Raw genomic sequence first — 25,474 nt, forward strand, 5'->3', positions numbered from 1 at the left:
ATTGCTCTGTACCCAGGTAAACCTGCCCACTTTAATCGCTGGCTGCAAGCCATCCCAAGCACAGAAAATAAAAACAAGTTCCAGAAAATGTTGCCGGTGCTATTACTACATGTGAGGGCAACAAAATGTGGAAGCCAGGAACACGGGAGGTAGGGGAATATTTGCCTATTTATACTACTTAAAATGCGCTGCAGGTGAAGTACAGGATGTCTTTTCCATCACATAAACAAACTGAATTTCAATGTGTTCCGCACTTCCTTCCATTTTTTTAATCACAGGAAGGTGCTTCCTGGGTTGGAGCATCTGAAGAAAAAAAACCAAGTGGCTGTGGCTGGTTTTCTTAAGGTGATGTAATGGATATAAGCCATTGTATCAGGGAGTCTGGCTAAGCCAACCATTTCTAATATTGTTTAATTTCCTTTCTTCCCCCCCAGTCCCCAATGTAATGAGGAAAAACCTCTGGGCTGGAAGGAAAAGCATGAAATATTGCTTTCTAGATTTCCGAAGGAACATTTATGGTGGTGAAAATGTGTTTTCCTCCAACTAATCTGATGTTTGAACTATTTCAGATTCCACATACACACAAGCACATAGGATTTCTGTCCAAGTAATTTAGACATATATATTGCCTTTGCTCTTAGACAGCAGACAAGGCATCATTGACAGCTATTGGTAACTACGTTGAACAATTGTTGCATATAACTCTTCAATAGCATTCTTCACTACTTGTCAACACTGTCAACAGATCTCAGAGTTGTGGACTCAAGTCCCACATTGGGCAAAAAGATTCCAGCATTGCTGAGGGTTGGACTAGATGATACTCATGGTCCCTTCGGCCTGGTATACCTGAAGGAGCATTTCCACCCCCATCGTTCAGCCCAGACACTAAGGTCCAGCTCCGAGGGCCTTCTGGCGGTTCCTTCACTGTGAGAAGAGAGGTTATAGGGTACCAGGCAGAGAGCCTTCTCGGTAGTGGCACCCATCCTGTGGAACACCCTCCCATCAGATGTCAAGGAAATAAACAACTATCTGGCTTTAGAAGACACCTGAAGGCAGCCCTGTTTAGGGAGGTTTTTAATGTTTGATGTTTTATCGCTTTATTATTAATATTAATATTAACATTCTCTTGGGAGCCGCCCAGAGTGGTTGGGGAAACCCAGCCAGATGGGCGGGGTATAAATAATAAATTAATTATTACTACGACTACTATACAATTCTGTGATCTCTATGAATCTATCAATGCTCTCTCTCTCACACACAAACACAGCAGTCCACCTCACACATGTAAAGCCTGATTTTTTAAAAAACAACTATGTGTCTGCAAATATAAACAGCCCATATTCTGTTCAATATGATTTTAAAATGCACCCTGATAAAGTTAGATTCCCACATTTAAACCTGGCTTTACACCAGATAGCCAGCGTGCTGTTGGACCATGTATTACTACATCATAGATCAAGGGGCAGGATAGAGAAACGTAGGAAACTTACGTAGGAAACGTAGGAAACTTACAAAAACGTGCACCAGGGAAAAGAGGAGGTCATTGGGTAAAAGGAGAGGTTATATAAAGGGGCTTCCTTCTCCATCACAATTATTTACAGGGCACAGAATTATTCATGTGACAGTAAATCTACCAGGGCAGCAGAAAGAAAAATATAAAATATAAAAAATGTTTAAAAGGAATTAAAAATGAGCACAAAATAAGGACAGGCATAAAATTCAAAAGAGGAGATCAACTCTATTTCAAAATTAGACAATTCATTTCCAGGGCTTAAATGCCTAAACAAACATACATACATACATACATACATACATTAGCTTGATGCCAAAAAAAAACCCACAATGCACTTGGCACTAGGTAACCCAGACTCCCTATTTAGCATGATCGTTATTAGGTACAGACTAGTCATCAGTCTTTCAAAAACATATTTCTGTTCCCAGAAGAAGCTGTATAAAAAGAAGCCTACTGCACGCTACAGGGGTTTCAAACTGGGAATTGTGGTGTCCAGACCTTTGGGACCACTGGACTTCTTTCTAGCACCGCTAAAGCAGCAGGCTTTAGCTTGTAGGGGTGGATTAATACTTCCATTTTGGTTTCTCTAAGATTCACATTTTTTCCCATTCTCAAGCTGAGTTTCCCACAATTCCTTGCAACTTTACAGAAAACTCACCAGCATTGTAACACAGAGAGGTGTTCTTGATGGGAGCCCTAATCAGAACAATTTCTCTTGCAGGACTGAAGGATGTAAGGAAACCTTATCGCCTGCCCATCACCTCCCATGTTTCGCCTTCCCCAACCTGCCAGCACCTACCCAACGCCACCTGGCCTTCCAAGCCTCCAATTACAAAGAGTAAACAGGATGTACAATTCAGTTTCCTAGATTTTTGTGGTTGGTATAGTTCATGTTTGTGAATACAAAAAAGAGAGAGGGGAAAAAAACAAAATCCCTGAAAGTTTTTAATGCACTTCAGCAATCTGGATGTTTAACCCTACAAGCATAGTATATTAGTAAGAAAGCAAGCTATGTATAAACCAAAAGGATATGCTTGGAGCAGTAGTCTTCTTTTTTAAGTACCGTATTTTTCGCTCTATAAGACGCACCAGACCATGAGACGCACCTAGTTTTTGGAGGAGGAAAACAAGGGAAAAAAATTCTGAATCTCAGAAGCCAGAACAGCAAGAAGGATCACTGCGCAGTGAAAGCAGCAATCCCTCTTGCTGTTCTGGCTTCTGGGATAGCTGCGCAGCCTGCATTCGCTCCCCTTACGATAACTTTTTATTGGGTTGTATAAACAAGGATCAAAGGAATAACATACAGTACAAAGACAGAGGTACCTCGGTTCTCGAATGCCTCTGTTGATGAAAGTTTCGGAACCCGAACGCTGAAAACCTGGAAGTAAATGCTTCCATTTTCAAACGCGCCTCAGAAGTCAAATGGCTTCCGCTGTGTATTTTTAAATTTTCTCAATTGAATTTGCAGAAAGCCCTTTGCGCCTCGGTTTTCGAACGTTTCGGAATGGTCTTCCAGAACGGATTACGTTCAAGAACCGAGGTACCACTACAAATAGACCAAGTCTTCTGATGTCATTTGTATCCCACAAAAATAGCATAATAAATTTGCAGTAGTATCTACAACATATGGTTCACTATTTGTGGTCAATGTGTAAGTTCTTTGTTCGTGAATTGGTCTCAACAAAAACAAAGGGGAAACAGGATAGAACAGAGTTAACAGATGACATTCAACAACAGGAGCCCTTGTAGTTGTGCTTAGATTAAGTATGAGCAATAGGCATCTTTCCTCTTACGTTAACCAATGAAGCAATATAAAATGATGGACATGAAGATAACAATTTATGTCTAAATGTAGATGCAGATCAACCAGACTGAGTCAAATGCCGATGGGGTGTGTGTGTTCATTTTCTGAAATACTGGTATATGTTATGACAATGCTTTTTTTCTTGAAAACTGTTTAGGGGTACTCTCATTTTGACTCAAGAAAATCACCATTTTATACTTCAAATCGGGGGAAATAATTACAGTAAATGGACAACAATACAAAGATTCACAAAATGTTTAGGGGTATGCATACCCCTGCGTCCGTCCCCCCCCCCCCCCCGAAAAAAGCACTGTGTTATGAAATTAAACCTCACTGGTGCAAAGCCATCTTTCCTAATCTGACCACATGTCTTTGGAGCAGTATTCCGAATGGATTCAGTAGACACTTGTAATCAGCACACATACTGAGAAAATAAGTGCTGCTTCTTTAAATAGATGTTGCTGCATACATATTTTATTGCTCTAGTCTCTAAACATAGAAAACTGGTTGTTATATAGTTTGATTTCTGAATACAAATAAAAGATTAAGTATGGTTCCGCCGCCACCGCGCCCCCCCCCCACCGCCCACATTTGTGTGTGTGTGTAGATGTGTACATAAGCTTGCCTTTTGTAGCATTTTAAAAGATTCTTATGGAGTGAGGGTTAAGCTGGGGCAAAGCAATTTGGCACGCTTGCCTTGGATTTTAACAGGGAAAGCAAAGCAGACCTGAGCTGACCTTAACAAAACTGAGGCGGAGATGCAACTTGTGGCTTGCTGAAAGCAAGCAAAAATTATTCAACAAACAGTTATCTTGTGTGAAATCATTAAGTCCTGTGATTACTGCATTTACAGGCTGCCAGCCACATGCCTTTTATGAATACGGCGTGATCAAAAATCAAGCAAAAAAACAGGATCCCCAGAGCTACGGACGCTGTACCAGCCCACTGGAATCCTGATTATTGCCTTTGCCTCCTTAAAGCACCTGACCTCAATGTATTCTCATAAATTGCTTTTGCTCTCAGGTTTCCAAAGCAGTTTGCCATGCAGCATGGATCTCTCAGCTCAAAAAAGAAGCATAGATGAGGCATAAACTTTCTTCCCTAAACCTAATTGGGAGTGTACTCTTAATAGGGAACTTTTAATTTTTGATATTAAAAGTTTTTAATATTTAATGCTGTATTGTTTTTAACACTTGATTGGGAGCTGCCCAGAGTGGCTGGGGAAACTCAGCCAGATGGGCGGGGTATAAATAATAATTTGTTATTGTTATTGTTATTAACAGTGTGGTGTAGTGGTTAAGAGCGGTAGTCTCGTAATCTGGGGAACCGGGTTCGCGTCTCCGCTCCTCCACATGCAGCTGCTGGGTGACCTTGGGCCAGTCACACTTCTTTGAAGTCTCTCAGCCCCACTCACCTCACAGAGTGTTTGTTGTGGGGGAGGAAGGGAAAGGAGAATGTGAGCCGCTTTGAGACTCCTTAAAGGGAGTGAAAGGCGGGATATCAAATCCAAACTTTTCTACATAGGGGTGTTCCTGGTAGGTGCCCTGCAACTACGAAATTTCCTTCTTCTGAAAGGATTGCCCAAGTCTGAATATTATGCAGAAGCAGCACAAGAGATGTATATTTTTGTTTCACAATTTGGGAACTAGCAGAAGACTTGTTCTGAATGTCTTCACCAACTCCGTGTCCTCCAGATGTTTGAATTGTAGTCCAAAAGCCAGGAGGGCAAAACCTGGGTTTATTAATCAGGCTTCATCCAGAGAAAAAACTCTGCTACCACAATGGGGATCGTCTGTTTCTTCCCCTCTGAGTCTCTTGTGCCCCCCATCACCACCCACCCAAGTTGACTCTCCCAAACAATGTTGGGAATATGGTGCCAGCAACAAGGGAGCACAAACAGATGTGCTACCCACATAAGGGACCTCTGGATCGCAGCCTCTCTTTCTGCCGCAGTTCCAGGTTTAGCAACTGCAATACCAATAGCAATTGCTTTCTGGATATAAGGAACAGAAAAGAGTAAAGGGAGGGGGGAAGGCACTCAGAAAATGGTTACAAGACAATCTAATTTGGAGATAATGAACCAAAGTGCATGTACTCACTCAGGCACAAGCCAGGAGATGCGAGTGACAAGCTATTATTTGTCTAAATGCAATTCCAATGCAAAAGATCATCAGTTTCTAAAGATTTCTCCCCCACCCCTCACTCTCTCTCTTAACTAATCAACACATAACTATATATTGGTGATAGATCACTATCAAAGGATTCTGGAAAAACAACACATTACAACAACAACAAAAGTCGGGGGGGGGGGAGGAAATGCTATGAATCAGTCAAAGGAAATATACTTAGGATGAAGCACAACTTTAAGAAGAGATAGTTTTCCCAAGCAGTGGGTGGGGGACAACAACAACAACAAACCAGATACAATATTTGTAATGCTCTATTTATATAGATGTTACAGGTATCACGGGGTTGCTAATTCAAGCCCACGTAGGATGTACCAGATTAAGGCGGCAGTCCCATGGCAAGATCTGCTGGGATGAACAGTTTAGGATGCCAGCGGGCCTCTGGTTCAGGCAGCTGGTTCCTGGCTCTGCTAAATCCTCAATCCCAGCTCAGTTGAAGAAATGCCAAGGTAACTTGCTCATCCCGGGGCACCACCAGCTGAGCTGAAGCTGGTTGAAGCAAGTCCAGTGTAAATCCTCCCCAAAGGGTTATTTCAGCACCATGGTGGGTGCTGAATCTGAAGCCCACTCTACTCAGTCATGTGACCTGGCCTCTTGTTTTCTTCCTGCCAGGCTTAGGCAAAGCAGCAGCAGCCTCACCACTGAAAGAGGTTTGGATCTGATGTGACTTTACTCCCAATTAACTTACACCAGTTTGCTTCATGCCAGCTTCTTGTGAAAAGGGTTGCTCCCTTACTGTGGTATATTTTTATATCTTTGGCTATTCTGATCTGCTGCATACCACCTTAAGTGTCTTGCATTGAGCCGGGAAGGAACATATAGCAATGTTTTAATAAAATAAACAAAAAGGAAGAAATTCAAAATCCAATTTCAAAGCTGACGAACTCATGTGTTCCGACTACGCTCCACAGACTGTGTCCAAATACTGTTTCACTTCCTCGCATATTTTGCCCCATCAATAAGTGCTCGAGGATCTGAGATTAACTCTGGTGTCCTTCATCTCTATTTGCAGCCTTGTTATTCGATCAATCAGTCTCACTTTGCTGCATTCCTATTATTGTATTATTAAACATGTCTGGGAAATGTAATTGGCGATCAATTCATAGATTGGCAAGAGTTTTCCAGCCAAGTCAAGAGTACAATCATACATCTTTGGGCAGACGTGCTAAGATGACACTTCTTTAATTGCCACGTGTTGAGACACACAGGGAAGTCTAAGACATGTTGGCTGTTCAGAGCTAGTTGCATATCTCTCCGGATTGGGCCCAAGCACATAAGCAGCTGTTGCTGTACAGATGTGCTAGTTTCTTCCTCCAAAGGTTTCCTTTCTAGAAACATTTCCAACTACTACAACCTGTTCTTTTTTTGCTTCCGCCCATAGAGCAGTCTGACTCTACATATAAACTGTTTAAAAAAATCAATTTAGTGAACCATAAAATGCAAATATGCTTAGGGGGAAAAAATAAATACTGCTCACAGAACAAACCATAGCATGGATTTGCTTCCTGTCTATTACATAAATCTGTTGTTTAACCAATGTTTTCAGTCGTTGATCACACTAGTTTACAATTGATGGCATTCCAAGACTAATAACTCACATATCACTGCATAATGTAACAATCTTCAGTTTCTAAATCTGCAATTTATGTTTTAGGCTGCTTTAATTATCTCAGTTCCCAATTCCAACATTTACCTCTTTGGAGACCGAAAAGAAATAAGCTCACCACAGAAACAAAGAACTGAATACGAAATTACAGGATATTTTAGACCACTCTTAGGACTTTTGCCATGAAGAGGAGGTGTCTTGCACATTACATAACATTTTCAAGGACTCTGATAGCTTTGCATTTCCCCAATTTCCCAAAAGATACAACTTAGTGCTGCATTTCTGACAGGGCCGGCCCTATTGTTAGACAAAGTGAGGGGGCTGCCTCAAGTAACTAATTTTTGATGTCATGGATGGGAAGCAAACTGTTAGTTGCTTTAAAATGCTTGAATACATTCTATCAGAGAAGAGGAGAAGTCTATGTGGGGTGGTTGGGATATTTTTTTGGGTAGGGGGTTTGCCTCCAATGCCAAAGTAACTTGTCTAGCCTTTGGAACTACGCCCGTTGATTGGGAAGGGGCTGCCATTTGCTGCACTGCCTCAGGCAACAAAGTATCTTCAGCTGGCCCTGTTCTCCGGTATTCGTTTATTTGTCCTTTGGTGGCTTACTCCTTCCCATTTCTGACAATACATCCAGCAACGTGTTCCTGAGCAGAGACGTATAGCAGCAGGAGAGCCTACTCTTAGCTCACCTCCAACGAAAGTTACTCCTCATGCTTGTAATGAGTGGGCTGTTGCACTATTGGTAACTCTAAGAATCTCCCTGATTCGGAGCGCACAGGTTAACTTGAACAAGTGGTTCCGTTTATTCCAATGCAAAGCTAATAAAATTGCAGTCAAAAAACTAAAATGCAAATGCTTGCTCCAGGCAAAGTAACAGGCAGCTGCACAATCAGAAAGCCAAGACCAAGCCTTGGCTTTCAGATCGTGGATTGTCTAGGGTGAAACAAAGCCACGGTTCAAACATGAGCCAAGTATTGTAGTTTGCTGCTCCCACTCCCTGATAGGGAGGCACGAAGTGGGTGAAATTGGCCCACTCCGATTAAGTCATTAACCATGGGTTACCATGGTGTGCGAACGAGGCCACGGGGTATGGTATAAGATAAGGGGAAGGAGCTTTTGCTCCAGCATCTATCCACAAATCAGTTTTATGCACTTAATGACCAGCTACAAAGCCAGGAGGACTTTGCAAGCAATAATCTTTCCCCCCTTCCTTTCTGCAGAGCTGTTCGCTATCCGATATTGCCTATCACAATAAATTAAACACAATCAGATTAAAACGCCACTCAGCAGCCCACTTTAAATGCATTATTTTGCCAGCTAGCTTTATTCCGCTATTGACCAAGAGCAATACCAGTTCATGCAGGGCCTTTTGTTCTCTATTCTGTAGCATTAATCTTAGCGCGTGCACGGCTACACAGTAATATCTCACCCACCGAGAACAAAGCGCATGTCAGCTAACAACCCGAAATTTGGCCATCCTCAGCACATCGGCGCGTTTTGTTACGCTTTTCCCTCTAACTGCGGCGTGGCGTTTTGTGCAAAGAGGGGACAGCCGTGTGGGTAAAAGAAGTTGTCCTGTCTGCTCTGTCATTAATCCGAGTACTTAAATCCCCGAATAAAAGAAAAATCAATGCAGCACGGCAATGTTTGCTAATGCAATGTAATAAACACACTTACCTTAGAGAGTATTCTCAATGGATTTCGCTTCTTTGCTATGTTTCAAGGCTGCAAAAGGATAAGAGAGGAAAAGAGGAAGCATTGAGCCGCCTGCCAATTAAACGGGAACATTTGCTCTATAAATTAGTAGCCACGTTTTAACCTAAGTCCAAGCTGAAGGAGTTTTCGGGGAAACAGAGCTCAGTCTTTCTACTGGTGCTTTTGGGGAAAAATAAAACCCAAAGCCTGTAAGTGCTAAGCAAGGGAACTTGAAACATTCACTGCCACTTTCCAACTCTTTCATCCCATCATCAGAGTGACAGACAATACTGAAGATGAGAGATAGGCAGGTGGAAGTTTGGAGAAAAGGCCCATGCCTATATAAATTTGTGCCAATATTCCAGGCACAAGGGAGAAACATTTATTTATTCATTCATTTTCATTCAATGCTTATATACCGCCTTTCTCTCAAAGTAATAAAACCAAACTAGTTAGAAACAATAGTTAAAATGCAATAAAACCCATTTAGAACCAGCATTGAAATGCCTAACGCCATGATAGCAGTCTAGTGGTCAACATCGTCTGCACCTGGTTTCCAAAAGCCTGCCTGAAAGGGAAGGTCTTAGTCAATCTAACCTCTCTTGGGAGGGAATTCTACAGTATGGGAGCAGACACAGAAAGGACCATCTCTCGTGTCACTACCAACAATGCCTTTGATGTTTAGGGAACAGAGAGAAGGTGCTTATCCTTCTTAGCGCGTGGGCAGGTTTGTAAAAGGAGGCGGGATTTTTCTGGTAACCCAAGTCTGCTGGATCAGACAGTGACCCATCTACCAGTGGCAGACCTCAAATCTCAGAGGCACCCTGTGCAATGCTAAAATTTGTCGTCGTCACCCCCATCTCTCTCACTCTGTTCCCACAACACAGTTGTGGCAGTGCGGAAGCCAGTGAGGATGAACCGGTTGTGCTACCTTAAAACGCTCTTTGCATCTATTCCAGCATCCTGCCAACCAGACAGCCTCATCGGAAACCCACAACCAGGACTTGAGGGCCAATGATGAACAGATAGAAAATAAAGAGACACAACCAGCAATGAAACATTGTTTGGTTGCTCTACATTTGAAAGCTCAAGTCGACAATGTGAGCCATGGGTAGGCAAACTAAGGCCCAGGGGCTGGATCCGACACAATCACCTTCTAAATCTGGCCCGCGGACGGTCTGGGAATCAGCGTGTTTTTACATGAGTAGAATGTGTGCTTTAATTTAAAATGCATCTCTGGGTTATTTGTGGGGCATAGGAATTTGTTCATTCCCCTCCCCCCAAAAAAATATAGTCCGGCCCCCCACAAGGTCTGAGGGACAGTAGACCGACCCCTTGCTGAAAAAGTCAGCTGACCCCTGGCGTGGGCCCTTAACTATGGTTTGGGCAAATCCTGGTTTGGTCTCCTATCTAAACTGAGTCAGTGGCAGGAAGAAGGGAAGAACAAAAGGTGTGGGATAATATTTGTAGCATATTACATCTAGAGAAAAACAAGGGGAATAAGTGACTTGGTGACTTTTTATGCCAGTTTCCAGTCAAAGGTTGTCTAAAGTGGAAAGAGGTAGTATCACTGACACGTGAAGTAAGGGAAAGAATGTAGATTTCACCATTTTTCTAAAACCAAGAGATAGTGCAAAGAACACTGAAAATCCTCAAGCACGGCCTTAGGCTCATGACCTGCAGGAGCCTTAAGCACTCAAAATATGCCCCCTAAACTCTGTGCTAAACCCTGGAACTTCAATATACACGCAAAAGATTTAAACTCTGGAGTACTGTAGAGTTTGCACACCAGCAAGTTCTCATAACAAATAACTCTGCTACAGCCGTATTTGCGGGCTCCAGAGCAATACGGAATTAATGTGTGTTTTGAAGACAGCTGGTGGCAGTGCTGTATACAAGTTTAGTAGGGGTGGCATATTCAATTTGAGCCGTGTCTCATCTGGTTCCCGTTAAGATAAAAATTTGAATGCCTTTCACTGGAGCATCCTCTGATGTGCTGGCCGAGTCTCAAATCAAAATATCTATGAGCATTTACCTGCATTCTGTAGCGTATTCACTCTCCTTCACACAGACTTATTGTTCTATTTGATTATGGAAGCATGCACAAAGCCCTTCAGATTCGAAGATGAATGCAGCTAGATAAAAACAGATTTACTCTGAATATTAAGCGGCCAGAGCATCTCAGCCAAGTCTGGGTTAAAGTAATTTAACTTCATTTTCTTCCCTTTTTTATAATATAATTTTTATTCAGAATAACGTGAAACAATGCAAACAACAAATAATGGGTTTTGGCCACTCGATACAGTCATGCAAAACACAGTCATGATGTGTGTATGGCAGAAAATAATAGAAGCATGTTAAGTTAAATTACGAAGCCAAAAAGACATATGAGTTACAGGGGGTCTAGGTTCCTCCAGGCGACAGCTAATAAAAGAAAAAGAATCATAGAATTGGAGAATTGGTAGGGTCCCTGAGGTGTCATCTAGTCTACTTCCCTGCGATGTGGGAATCTCAACTAAATCATCTGTGAGAGATGGCCACCCAACCTCATCCAAATAAACATAAACCAATCAGTATCATCTTTTGTTTCTCCATGAATCCCTCTACACTACAGCATTGTGCAAGTTTGCCAGTCAAAGCCAAAGCACCAGACCCGTTCATACATGTGAGAGCACTTGCGGTTGTCTGAAACCAGCTTGATCTCAGTTCCTCTCACCGAGTATCAAGCTGTAACTTCATTTTCAAAGACAACAAGTTGTTTCTGTTTTAATTTCGGGTATAACAACATTCCACTGAAAAATAAGCATGGGGGCTGCATACAAACAATATGTTTAAAGCACACACAGAGAGACCAGAACCCTGGACACTGTGCTTTGTTAAGGGTGCTGGGAATTGCAGCTCTGTTACGGGTAAACTACAGTTTCCAGGATTCTTTCAGGGAGTGCCTAAAATGTATGGTGTGTATGCAGGCATTGTTGGTGCCGCAACCACAGCCCTATGTCGGATTTTTTAATTTCCACGCCATTCCATTTAGTGGCAGTTAAAGGGCTCGGCTTGGGCTAGCTGCCATTCAGTACCTTCCGTCCCAGAACTCTCTAACAAAGCTTATTTTTCTCTTTCCTTATCCCCCCCTTTTCCATTTGTATTGTCTGTTGCACTGTCTGTATCACTGTATTAAATGCCTGGAGTGCCTTGTACGAGATCAGGGATGGGGAGCTTCCAGCAGCTGTTGTCACCTTTGACTTTTGGCCACAGTCGCTGGGGCTAATGGGGATTTGGAAGTCCAAATGGACCTTGGGAGCGCCAGGTTCTCCACCTCTGAGCTAAACAGTACAAGAAGAAAAGATGCAAATCAACAGCGGGCTGAAGATTTGGGTGGCACCTATTGTGCCGTTCTCATGGGCAAGAAGCCTCCTTAGTGGTAAACAACGCAGACATAAATCTCTGCAGAATCAGACCCCCCCTAATTGAACTGATTGCACAAACTTAAGGGCCAATGAGGTAGGCAAATATTGATGTTGCCATATTTAATTTAGGAGGGAAATCAGAGTTAACCAGTTTATTGTTGTAAACAAAGGCATTTGGTTAAATGAAAGTTCCATCAAAGCTTAATAGCCAAATTCAAGTGAACATAAAGTAAAGGCTTATGTACTTTCTGTGGTTTCTATAACGGCTAATCTAATAACTCTAAATGGAGTGTTATTGTTTATTCCTTTGCCTCCATTCCATAAATTAGATAAAGCAATCTGACAGTTACAGTACTTGGGAGTTTTATTCTACTAAGTGATTTTAAAGGCTTCTCATACTCTAACAAAGTCATGACTTGAATGACTACTAGAGCCCCCCTTAAAACACACACACCACACGGCTAGAAACGAACCTGCGCACGCTGCACCCAGAATTGTCAGAGGATGTTAAAGCGCCGCCTCCTCTGTGAAGGCACAACTATTAATTGTGTTTACAGAAATTTAATTTTCAAAGTACCTCTAAGCATTTCCTGTGCTTTCTTACGAAGTTATTGTTGTGTACATTTCTTCCTGCTTTAAAAATGATTGCACATTTTTTATTATGTTCCTTTAAAGCACTTGGGAGCTTTCAGCGTACAACCTTCCCAAGCCAAAGGAGCTTACAAAAGACAATTGGCTTCATAAGGATAGCAGGAGTGTGGTGCTTCCATGTAACTTCAGTACAATCCACCTACAATGCTTTCAGTCTGGGCTTCAATGATCAATGATTTTTACCCATCCACCTGCAATCTTGCTCAATCGTGCTTACTCAGCAGAATTTGACCTTGGTACCATTTCGTGATCTATGTACCTTTAAAAAACACACAAGAACAAAACCAAAGAAAAAAGAAACCTAAAGCGTGGGGAGGGGCAGCTTCATAATTCAGGAGCATGAAATTCGGAAAACTAGCAGAGGGAGGAAACTGAGTGGAAAGGGAAAGAACAGAGCAGCTGGAGGAGGAGGAAGAGGAGGAAGAGGACAGAGGAACAAAGACCCCATCCACACTATACATTTACAGCAGTATCATACCACTTTTTTAAAAATCCTGGGAACTGCAGTTTGCTAAGGGTGCTGAGGGTTCTTAGGAGATCCCTAACAACTGAGTTTGCCATTATCAGGACCTAGCCTACAATGGATAAACACAGATTGGTCTTTGCAATCCAAGTCGGTGCATTTTGGGGCTTTCCAAAATGTGGTTTGCAATCTTAAGTGGTTTTACCATTCAAGGATGGAATCCTTCAAGGGCTCTAGTTACAAGTCTCAAGAATCTCAGTCTTGTAAATGCGACTGTAAATGTTACTGGAATTTGCAGTTCAACATAAATCATAGGAAACAAAATGTTACTACAGTCTGCAGGTGGCACTCATCCAAGTTTTTACTCAGAGTAGCCCTGTTGAAAATCATGGCCCTAATTTAGTCCTGAAACTTAAGTTGTGCACCACCTTCTGTTCCCCATCCCTTTTCTCTGTCTGCCTTCTCCCCTTCGCATTTATTCTGCCTTAGCCTTTTGGATTCTTTCTTACTGTGTAGATTGGCTAAGAGCTTGCAGATAGAACCGCACAGGGCATGTATGCCAGCTTGGCCTCTAGCAGAAGAATACAACCTGCACTCCTACAAAGACTAGCCAGCACTGTGCCCCTAACCTCTCTGGATTTTATCCACCACTTTGTGGTTTGATTTTGCTTGGGTTGTTTTTTGTTTTTTGTTTTAATATTACTAAGTTGTTCTTTTTTTATTTCTTCACTGAGCTTTCATTGGTGTTCCTTAAAAAAATATATATATTCTTTTAAAAAATCAATGCTTCCAAATAATGCAATCTGGATGAATTCAAATTTTGGAACAACGGGTTCTAATTTTGCTTCATTCCATAATTGGCATTTGATCCTGCCACTTTGAAAAAATTGCCTACTTTAAATACACTTCTAGTGTAACAGAACGTTTAGATAACTTAGGAAGATGAAAAATTGGAGAAGTACTGATATGCAGTTGAAAATAGAATCAAAAGGACCCCTGGGAAGGATGTGGGGAAGTCAGGAGATTCAGAGTAATCTCGATATTTGGATTTTGTAGTGCTTTATGTTGTATGTTTATATTTTTGAAAATCAAATATATATATATAATTGCCTAGTTATTTTGTTCCTATCTATTTATGAATTAGTGTCATGGTGTGTGGGAATCTCTGCTGTCCTCGTTTCAAGTATGTGGCAATCATTCAATAAATATGAGAAGTCAGCATCCTTGGCCTCTGTTCAACTGTGTGAGACGCTAACAAGAGCAAGACAAAAGGTGACAGCGTCTCATCTGTCTGCTCAGACAGTGTAAAAATAATCAAGGTCCTTCTCCCCAAATGAGCTTCCTGGGTAGCTCCAAGCCTTCTTTATTAAACCTCACAAAACGTCGAGCCTACTAGAGAAAGGCACACACTTGCATCCCTGAAGCCAAAACCAAATTTCTCAAATGAACTTCTTCTTCCTCTTCCTCCTGCCTATTTTGCCTTCCACGCACATACAGTTTCACTGGTAGCCTAGAAAGTGAGCACCGGGGAGACAGAGAGAGAGAGAAAGAGAGAAAGAGAGAGGGAGGAAGGAACTCCCTGCACATTTCATTCACGTAAGGATCTGCAAGCTGTTCTGTATGACAGCTGAGCACTGCGAGCTAAAGCAACTTGTTCCGCCTGTCAGCATCCGAGAACCTACAGCAATGAGATACAATTGTGATGACACCACTGCAGTAGAACTGGGTCAAACTTACGGTCACTTTAAAGCAGAATGTCAACCGTTCCTTTCTACTTCAGTAATTTGATTCAGTGGCACTTGAAAAACCGTTAGAAACTATTAGCTTCATATCTAGGTTCAAAATCAAACTGTGACAAGTGTTAGAAGAATCCTCCCGCGAGCCCAGGGATTGCAGGAATGGTAATGCCAACATGAGTGACAGATTCCATAGGTTTTCTCCAGTGATATCAAGTGCTTTTCACTCCAAACAGTTCCCTAGTGGGTCATGACGTTGAGCATCTTCCTTGCATCTGCTATCGGAGTTTCCACCGCCACCCCACCCCCCCCCCCCAGCCGCACAGGGCAATTAAACCTTCCACATTCTCCTGGCAAATAAAGATAAACATTATCGTCAATAAAATCCAAACCTTATTCCTCCCAATTAGAAATGTGTATCTTTCACCGCAAACAAACTCTTGCAACAATAGGAGAGATTTCCAAGAAAAGCCATTTCAAGCAAGCAAATCTCCCATCTCGGAATTATTATTATTTCCTAACAACGCACAAATGCAATGTAAGGGTATCTGAAACATACTCTGTAAAATAAACAGGCAAGTAATGCCGATAAGATTTACTTGGAAAAACACATTTGCTCCAACTGTGCCAGTTAATCTCACAGGTTTTGTTTCCATTATGTTTTGATAGAAGCAAACTCTTGTAGCGAATACAACATTCGTACCATGCATCTGTTCACAGCAAGGGTAATTTGATGTAAACAGCTGATCAGTACAATTTATTAAATACTACACCATAGGTCTACATTATAACCTTCAGCCGCGAACACTTAAGAGGATAACTCTTTCCTAGCCGCCCTTAGAGGTGCAGAATACAGAACAGATTCAGTCACCTATTGCTTTGTTTTCAACAAGTCTCCCTATCCAAAAATACACACTGGAATTTTCACTCAGAAGAATGCGTGATATACATTTGGAAAGTGCTATATGCCTTCTTCCATTGCTCAGCATGCTTATATATTAAATAAACAATATATCCGCGACGTGTGTAGCAAACTGCAGCCTCTTGGCATGCCCTGGCAAACATGTTTTGAGCTATTTCTCTACAAGTCCAAAAGCACATTGTCAAATTGATGCAGCATACATTTGCTCTTGGGCATCCTCAATGCGGTCACAGATCTGGAATTTCACTTTTCAAAAACAGAAGATCCAGAGAAAAGGAGAGAAGAAGAAAAACATGGCTTCAACGGGAAATTTATTTAAAATACTTATACAGTCATACCTCGGGTTACGAAGGTATGCGGGTTGCGCGTTTTCGGGTTGTGGACCGTGTCAAACCCAGAAGTACTGGAATGGGTTACTTCCGAGTTTCGGAGCTCGCGCATGCGCAGAAGCACAAAATGACATCATGCGCATGCGCAGAAGTGCCAAATTGTGTCACGCGCATGCGCAGACACAGCACTTAAGGCTACGAATGCTGCGGGTTGCGAACGTGCCTCCCACACAGATCACGTTCGCAACCCGAGGTATGTCTGTAATCTCCAAGTCTCCAAGATGGTCTGTGGCCAAACTAGCTTAAACTGATCTTCTCACATGTGGGGTGTGGGTACGTGCTCTTCAATCCAGAAGAGCAGCATGGCATTGGGGAGGGGAGGAGCAACACTAGCCCACCATGCCAAGAAAGATCAGTACCCCGATCTGGCAGCTATTTGCTTGATGAGAGAAGCTGCTATCATCAGTAGCACTTTCAGCTGGGAGGGATTTTCATCAGGGCTATGACACAGGTGTAAAAGGTTAATACCACCACCTCTACCTGTGTCATAGTTCCAGGCTACATAAAGGCCATTTAAAAAGAAATCATGCATACATGTAAATCATAGAATTGTAGCGTTGGAAGAGACCACGAGTCTCACTGAAAGTAACCTCTACAAGACTTTTATTTAAAAACAAACAAAAAGAACTATCGTACAGATGAAACTGAAAGCACAATGGAGATTTACAGGGGGCATACAAGAGCATGGAATTCCCTCCAGGCAAGCATGAGTGCTGCCAAAAGGAGACACAGAACAATGGGTCTCTCCTTTATCAACCCACTCAGTTTCCATCCTAGCCACAGAGGAAGGGTCTTCCCTCCCTATACAGCCTGGAGGGAAGCCAATGTTGGGAAACTGTGTACATGCAGCTACTCACACAGAGTCAATTAAGGTTTGGCAGACAGTCAGAAGGCAATCGGAAGGAGTAAGTCTGCCTGGTGATAACAGAGGCATGGAGACAGCTCCCTGATTGGTCAAGCTCTCTCAAGGGAGTGATAATTAATGGCCTACTAACTGGAATGTGTTAGTTCGTGAGTTGGTAGTTCAGGAGTTCAGGGTTCCGAGTTCTGTGTGTCAGTGTAGGAGCTGTGAGTCGTTTATGAGAGAGCAAGCTAAAGATCTGTGTTCTGTTCCTGTAAATAGTCCACTGTATATAATAAACACCTAACTACAAGTTCCTGGTTCCTGCTTCATCTAACCTGTCTGCAGCCAAGTCGCCAATTGCTTCCGTGGATTCTGCGCTTACTCTGCTAGGTCTGGCTAAAGTCCTGCAACTAGTCAGAAAGTTGCGAAACACCAATAGGTTTTGCCAATAGCCAAGCAGGCTCGTGAACATGAAGCAAAGTACAGTGGTACCTCAGAAGTCGAACGACATCCATTCCAGAAGTCCGTTCAACTTCCCAAATGTTTGGAAACCAAGGTCCGGCTTCCGATTGGCTGCAGGAAGCTCCTGCAGCCAATCGGAAGCCACAGAAGCCATGTCAGACGTTCAGGTTCCAAAGAACATTCACAAACCACAACACTCACTTCGAGGTTTGCAGCACTGGGGAACCAAAACGTTCAAGTCGCAAGGCGTTCGACTACCGAGGTACGACTGTACTTTGTTCCTCTTCTGCCAACCTGCTTGGCTTCTATCCTGGCTAGAAAAGAAGGGAAGTCCCTACCCCCCAGCTTGACTGCAGAGGAATGGAGCAATCTGTGACTCTGGAGCCAGACTACTGCATTTCTGGGTGTGATGTCCTGTCCTACACATTTGGCATAGAAATTAAGCAAATGATCAGAGGCAGCAGACAGCATTTCATGCCTCAGGCCACCAACCTATCACGTTTCTAGCCTATCTGCAACATCTTTTTAGTAGTCTGCTTGAGTACGGCCCCTTCTTATGGGTAAAAAGTAGGCGAGTTAAAAAAATAATAATTGCAAGTTAGGTAACTTTGAGGAACCTGTAACAGGGCTATTTTGTCAATCTGTATTCTTAGACAGCGAAGATGGAGTTGATGGAGCTCAGCTAACAGAGGCTTGCTCATCCACACATGGGTGGTTTTGTAGGTAGGAGGATGCAAACAATGACTGAGTGCCGTAAGAGTTTCCCTCTTCACATATGCCAGATTCCTCCTCCACAGGAACTGCTTTTCCATGGCAAAACTGGTAGATGATCAAGATCGAGCAGAGTCAAACAAAGACAGAAGACAGCTTGGAGCGTGCAAGGATCTAAGCAAACTCAACATTAGGAAAGCAAAATTTGTTTTGCAGTGTTAGTCATGTGAAAGACCTGCAAGTGACTATCTGGTTGGACACTAGCAAACAGCAAATACCTAGACATGTGTTTCCCCTGGAGATGAATGACTGGACAATTGAGATGACACAGGCAGGTGCCTCTCTTTCCACTTCCCCCAGTAGCATTGTTTTGTTTATCAGTGAGGCTTACACGGTGCAAAGTGCTGCACAAAACTGTAAGAAAACTAACAAAGCTATTTTATGGTGATGTTTCTACAATGCTGATTCTGTGGCTGGCTTTTTAGTTTGTTTTGGTTTTTTGTTCGGAACGCTCTTTTAATTTCAGTTGCGGTTCATATTTTGATTTGTAAGCCATCTTGTCTTCAATTTTTTTATCATACAAATATGATAAATAAATATGCCAATGCACAAGGAAAGGGGGGGTCAAGCTGTTTTAACATTTTACTTGAATGTAAAAACAGAGGTAGGTCAGGCTGAAGGGCATTCTAGTCATATGGTGGGAGCAGGAGGAAGGCAATCTTAAATTTAGTGCCTGTAGAATGAAGGGTATAGGGAGGAGCGCACAGCAAAAACAACATAAATATACATAGAGGTGCAAGACCATGTAGATAACTGAAATTAAATAAAGGAAGAGAGGGGAAGTCCACCGACAGCGTGGTACAAAAGACCGATGTTTGCCATCTATTTTTTTCTCTGCTATGTTGCTCATATATTGCATTGTATTTTTAATGTATGTAAGCCACCCTGGTAATTTTTATTTGAAAGGCAGGGTGGAAACCTATTAAACTGCAAGCTTGAACAATGAGCAGAAACCTTTAAACAAGCAGAAGCACCTAAGATGGAGGGAATTAAGAGTAGAAAGAGGAAGAGTAACAAGAAGAAAATGGCAATAATCAAGTGTAGGAAGTGAGAGAACACACCAGATGGCTTCCTGCAGATAGCATCTCCTTGGGAGGACCATTCTGTACGATGCAAGATTCGGGCCCTTGGCATGGTGACACATCCTTTTTCCAGTTCCATCCCTTTTTGTATCACACAGAAACTGCCTCTACTGCCTTTTCAGCGCCTAATTTCTGAACAAGCCTTTTACACAGAGGTTTTATTCAAGCCTGCATCTGTATTGTTAGATTTGAAATTGTTTTTATATAGGAAATTGTGCCCCCCCCCCCAAAAAAAAATCATAGAATTGTAGACTTGGAAGGGCCTCTGAGGGTCATCCAGTCGAACCCCCTGCAATGTATGAATCTCAACTGGCTCATGCATTGCAGATGGCCAGCCAACCGCTGCTTTAAAACCTCAAAGGAAGGAGGTGCCAAGGACTCTTGTGGGTCTGTTCCACTGTTGAACAGCTCTTACTGTTCTTCCTGATGCTCAGTTGAAATTTCCTTTTTCATAACTTGAATCCATTGGAGCAAGAGAAAACAAGCTTACTCCATCTGTAAGCTCCTTATGCAGCCACACTGGTTTCTTTAGGTGCCTCCCACTTTTCTTTCTTATTATAATTGTCTGCCTTTGTGCCTTCAATATTTCACCTTTAAGAAACTCCCATCCATCTTGGGCTCCCTTCCCTTTGAGTATTTCTGACCATGGAACTTCACTCATTCTTAAATAACCTTCTAATGTCTTATAGAAAGCAATTCATAAACTGAATGAGATAAATGAATAAATTAAATAACCACAACACTGGTAGCATCTGTACAAAGGCAAGAGTGAATTCCAGATGTGTCAATCAACTGAATATGTCAAGACTCGAGAAGTCCCCGGACCTAGGGAAAAGAGGAACTGAAGTTATCAAAATGTTCCTCCAGCCTTTGAAGTTGAGGAAACAAATGACAAACAAATATGAATCAAGAACAAGAGAAAGTGATGCTGGAAAAATGCTGAGAAGCAGGAGGCAAACCCAGAAAGTCAGTTGACAAGAATTACACCAATCTCTCTATACCTGGAATGGCAAATAGGCACCTTTCCATAAGCATCGTATAGAAAGGTATATGCAATAGCTCTGACCTCAGCATGTCAAAAGTTAGTAATGGCCAAGTCCTATTGAAACTTCTGGAAGAAAGTGTGTCAGATACTTATGAATATATGCGACACAAACAACAGATGACTCATTTCAATGCAATTACATCCCCCATAAATGATATTGCCAGTGATCTAAGAAAGTCTGTGTTAGAAATTTCCTGGACTCGAATGATTTCTGTGCTGGAAATGAATATATTGCTTTGGTTGATGTTTATGTTTGTGAATTTAACTACCCCAATCATGCTAGAGTCGTTGGAGAAATTGTGATTTGATCCTTGCATTTTCTGGGACAATAAACCACGCAGAGTTGTGGCTGCTCTTTTAGAGAAATGATACAGTAAAGGTTTTTACACTTTCTAGAACCCATGCTTCATTATACTGCCACATGTTTGGAAGTAATAACACAAAAGCTTAATGTGAAGGAAGATGCCCATGGTATGTTCTTGTGACTGAATTCCAAAATACTTTTGGCTTTTTTATTTATTTTTACTTTGTTATATTGTCTCAAAGTTAAAACAAAACCCATCTCTTCTACAAACTTTAGGGAAATGCTTCCCAAAATTTTCCCTCACTGCCATCAGTTATTTTGGAATCACACCTTTCACTTGCCCGGTGGCTTTAATGTTTATTATGTTAAAAACGGAACAACAGACTTAGTTCATCACTAAAAAGAAGAAAAGAAAGGCGCCGCTTTGTTTCTGCCAACACTTATAACATGGAGTTCTAGCCTAGGAAAGCTGGACTCAGAGAGGACTTCTTTTGAATAATATCTAAAAGGTGGAAGAATGACTATTAAGAAATTTTGTGTTGTAGGACCTTCGTCTTTTAGTTGATATTGTTCTTCTTTGCTTTTAAAACAGCATCTGTTTTATTTGTGGGTTTTTTATAACCGGATATTGTGTTGTAATCCACCCTGTGACCTTATGGTGAAAGGTGGGTAAGAAATCACGGGAAACGCTGCCTACTGAAGTTCCACAATCTCTTTGGCACTATGCGCATTTAGGGGAAGTTTGATGGTAATATAACTGACGCGCTTCCCCCCTGCTTTGTGTCTTGTTGGGGTTCTTGCAGAGTTCAGTTCCTACATTTTGAGTTGGTGTGAAATCTACTAACAGCTGCAAAAAACACACACCACTTAATGGCTATAAAATGAAGAGAGTCTGAACAGCTAACGATTCATGAAAGGCTTCAAAAGACTTGGCATTTGGCTCCAGCGGCTAAACTCCGAATTCGTTCATTTGTGAGATGGCAAATGAAAATATGAATTATTTGAAAGGATTCGCACTTCCTTTGTTTTTACCAGCAAGCACCGCAAGATTTTAAAGGCATTTTCACTCTTGTCTTCAGTTTACTTATAACTATTTCTATGTATCATATATATATAATGGCTATCTTTTGTGACTATTTCAACTATTATTATTTTTTACAAAAGAAACCAATGGAACAAATTAAGACACAACCCTGGGAAACTCCAGTTACTCTTGGATCATACAGATCTTTTTCAATCAGATTTCAGGTTTGTGTTGGAAACTGCCTTGCTCACTCTGTGGGATAAACCTTTGTTAGGAGAGAGACAGGAGATGTGTGACCTTGTTGATTCTTCTAGACTTTTATGGTGGTTTTCAATACCATTGGCAGCAGTGTGCTGGGCAGGCTCTCTGAAATTGGGTGTTGAAGTCATGCAGTCGCAGTGGCTCCCCTCCTAATTGAGGGCTGATTTTAGAAAGTAGAACTGGGAGATTACTGCTTGATCCCTAGGCAGCTATGCTTCAGGGCCCCACAGGGATCAACTCTTTCTCCGATGAGATTTAGCATCTACATGAAATTGCTGGTAGGGAGAGGTCATTCGGAGATTTAGGATGAGGTGTCACTGGTAGCCAAAGGACATCAAACAGATGTGAGGCTGTGCACAACCTCCTTGAGCACAATTATGGAACTGATAAGCATGAACAAACTTGAGACTTGATACAACCCCTGTACTGTTGGTGAGTAATTTCCAGCCTGATACACTCCCCCTAAAACAAGAGTCTTAAGATATTCTGCAGAGATCTTCTCCCAGTACCATTTTTAACAGAGGTATGCTATGTGGACCGAGAACTCCCAGAAGTGCAAGCTGGATTTAGAAGAGGCAGAGGAACCAGAGACCAAATTGCAAACATGTGCTGGATTATGGAGAAAGCTAGAGAGTTCCAGAAAGACATCTACTTCTGCTTCATTGACTATGCAAAAGCCTTTGACTGTGTCGACCACAGCAAACTATGGCAAGTTCTTAAAGAAATGGGAGTGCCTGATCACCTCACCTGTCTCCTGAGAAATCTCTATGTGGGGCAAGAAGCTACAGTTAGAACTGGATATGGAACAACTGATTGGTTCAAAATTGGGAAAGGAGTACGACAAGGCTGTATATTGTCTCCCTGGTTATTTAACTTATATGCAGAATTCATCATGCGAAAGGCTGGGCTGGATGAATCCCTAGCCGGAATTAAGATTGCTGGAAGAAATATCAACAACCTCAGATATGCAGATGACACAACCTTGATGGCAGAAAGTGAGGAGGAATTAATTTATTGAGGGTGAAAGAGGAGAGCGCAAAATATGGTCTGAAGCTCAACATCAAAAAAACGAAGATCATGGCCACTGGTCCTATCACCTCCTGGCAAATAGAAGGAGAAGAAATGGAGGCAGTGAGAGATTTTACTTTCTTGGGCTCCATGATCACTGCAGATGGTGACAGCAGCCACGAAATTAAGAGACGCCTGCTTCTTGGGAGGAAAGCAATGACCAACCTAGACAGCATCTTAAAAAGTAGAGACATCACCTTGCCAACAAAGGTCCGTATAGTAAAAGCTATGGTTTTCCCAGTAGTGATGTATGGAAGTGAGAGCTGGACCATATAGAAGGCTGATTGCCGAAGAATCGATGCTTTTGAATTATGGTGCTGGAGGAGACTCTTGAGAGTCCCATGGACTGCAAGAAGATCAAACGCATCCATTCTTAAGGAAATCAGCCCTGAGTGCTCACTGGAAGGACAGATCGTGAAGCTGAGGCTCCAATACTTTGGCCACCTCATGAGAAGAGAAGACTCCCTGGAAAAGACCCTGATGTTGGGAAAGATGGAGGGCACACGGAGAAGGGGACGACAGAGGACGAGATGGTCGGATAGTGTCTTTGAAGCTACAAACATGAGTCTGACCAAACTGCGGGAGGCAGTGGAAGACAGAAGTGCCTGGCGTGCTCTGGTCCATGGGGTCACAAAGAGTCGGACACGACTAAACGACTAAACAACAACAAATGCTATGTGGATTTGGAAGAACTATGTACACCACCTTGAGCTCTTTGGAGAAAAAGTGGGAGATAAATGAAATAAATGGAATTATGCTACTGCGGAGGCACTTCTCTGCGGTGTTGTCCCAACTTTAGAACTCTTCCCTAAAGAGCTACATCCAATCCCAACATTACTATCTTTCCAGCACCAGGCTGAGATTTCCCTGTTTGCATTTTTTATTTAGTTTTGGTGGTAAGTGCTTTTCTTACTTAGCTGTGTTGTGTTTTAGCTTCTTCTACAATTTATTTCACCACTGGACTTTTTTAAAAATAAAAAACCATGCATTTGTGTTTTTTGAATTATTTTCAATTTTGTATGCAGAACAGAAATCTGATGACGTGCAGCCAATAAATACTTTAAATAAAAATCGATAAAATGAATATTGTTTTATTTTAAAAGGTTGGGTCACCTTGCTCCACAGCACCCCCAGGAGATTCCTGCCCAGCAGGCAGGCAGAAGGAAACTAGAATTCTGCTGCTTCCCTACTTCAAGCAATCTACATGGTGCAGCCCCAGATGGCTCCATATACTACAGTTGCTCAGCAATGAAACTTTACTGGTACAACAGCATCTGGTGAAGCCTCGGCAGTAAGGCGAAGGCATTCAGGATTATTTCTTGCCGTGGTGAGTTCAGAATGAATCAGTGAAATTATGTGCTAGCAAAATCTTCATTGTAGTGGTAATAACTAGTCAGTGCGCACAGCCTGATGGAGAGGGAATGCAACTGTTGACGCAATAAGGCCATATGTGAGAAGCCATAAATGGATTCTCGATGCTCTTAAGAGACGAACAACCTGATCTTAATTACATTTCTTTTTTTTAACTTGGAAGTCAGACTTTTTTTTTCCTGCCAAAGTGTGCTTTGGGATTGTAGCCCAAGAGAGACACTGGCTTGCCAAAGTGTTAATGATTTTGGTGAATGGATGCAGGGGTTTTTTGACTCTATAGTCCTAACAACTCTTGTCGTACCATCCTCTGCAATGCAACTTTATTCTCTGTCTTCTCCTCTTTACGTTGCCTTTCCCCCCAGATAATCCCCTAAACTGCTTGCGCAGGTCCAGCGCTGTTTCTCCACACAGAGACACTGAGCATTCAGACTCGAGAAAACCAAGCACTCCGACGGCCGAATGGAGAACAGCTACAACACAAAGCCAGATTCAAACCATGTTTTAAAGTGTCAGTTTCTCTAGGCAATCCTCATATGAAATTCTAATCATTTTTCCATTGCACACATGGCAGGAAAAAAGAAAGGCTTTGCCCTATTGGACCTGTGGTTTCCCTTATTCTAACTTCCGGAAATATTTAATTCAATTTCTAATCCCAAATGCACCTAGTTTCTTTGGTGTGCCCCACCCTGCTCGTAGGTTATCTAGGTTATCAAATGCCTTAATTATTCTTCTCTGCCCAGAACTGCTGTGTCTTCCACTGCATGGACAACTCTAGAACCCACAGTTTCATAAACCTCCTGTTTCATTCAATTCTACCGGTTTTTCCAGATTAGCAATTATCATTCTTGTAGCTTCTCCCCTGAACAG

At 42.1% G+C, this 25,474-nt stretch overlaps 1 protein-coding gene across 4 annotated transcripts in view; it reads right to left on the bottom strand.

Moving 5' to 3' along the window:
* FHIT (fragile histidine triad diadenosine triphosphatase) overlaps positions 1–25,474 on the bottom strand; it is a 1,035,351-nt gene that overhangs the window by 977,185 nt on the left and 32,692 nt on the right. For all 4 annotated transcript variants that reach the window (XM_083426851.1, XM_083426850.1, XM_083426849.1 and 1 more), the window contains exon 2: positions 8,790–8,837. The gene's annotated coding sequence lies outside the window, so the exon portion shown is untranslated. The remainder of the gene's footprint in view (positions 1–8,789; positions 8,838–25,474) is intronic.

The sequence above is a fragment of the Podarcis tiliguerta genome, assembly GCF_965153285.1.
Source record: "Podarcis tiliguerta genome assembly, chromosome: 2".
Taxonomy (NCBI): domain Eukaryota; kingdom Metazoa; phylum Chordata; class Lepidosauria; order Squamata; family Lacertidae; genus Podarcis; species Podarcis tiliguerta.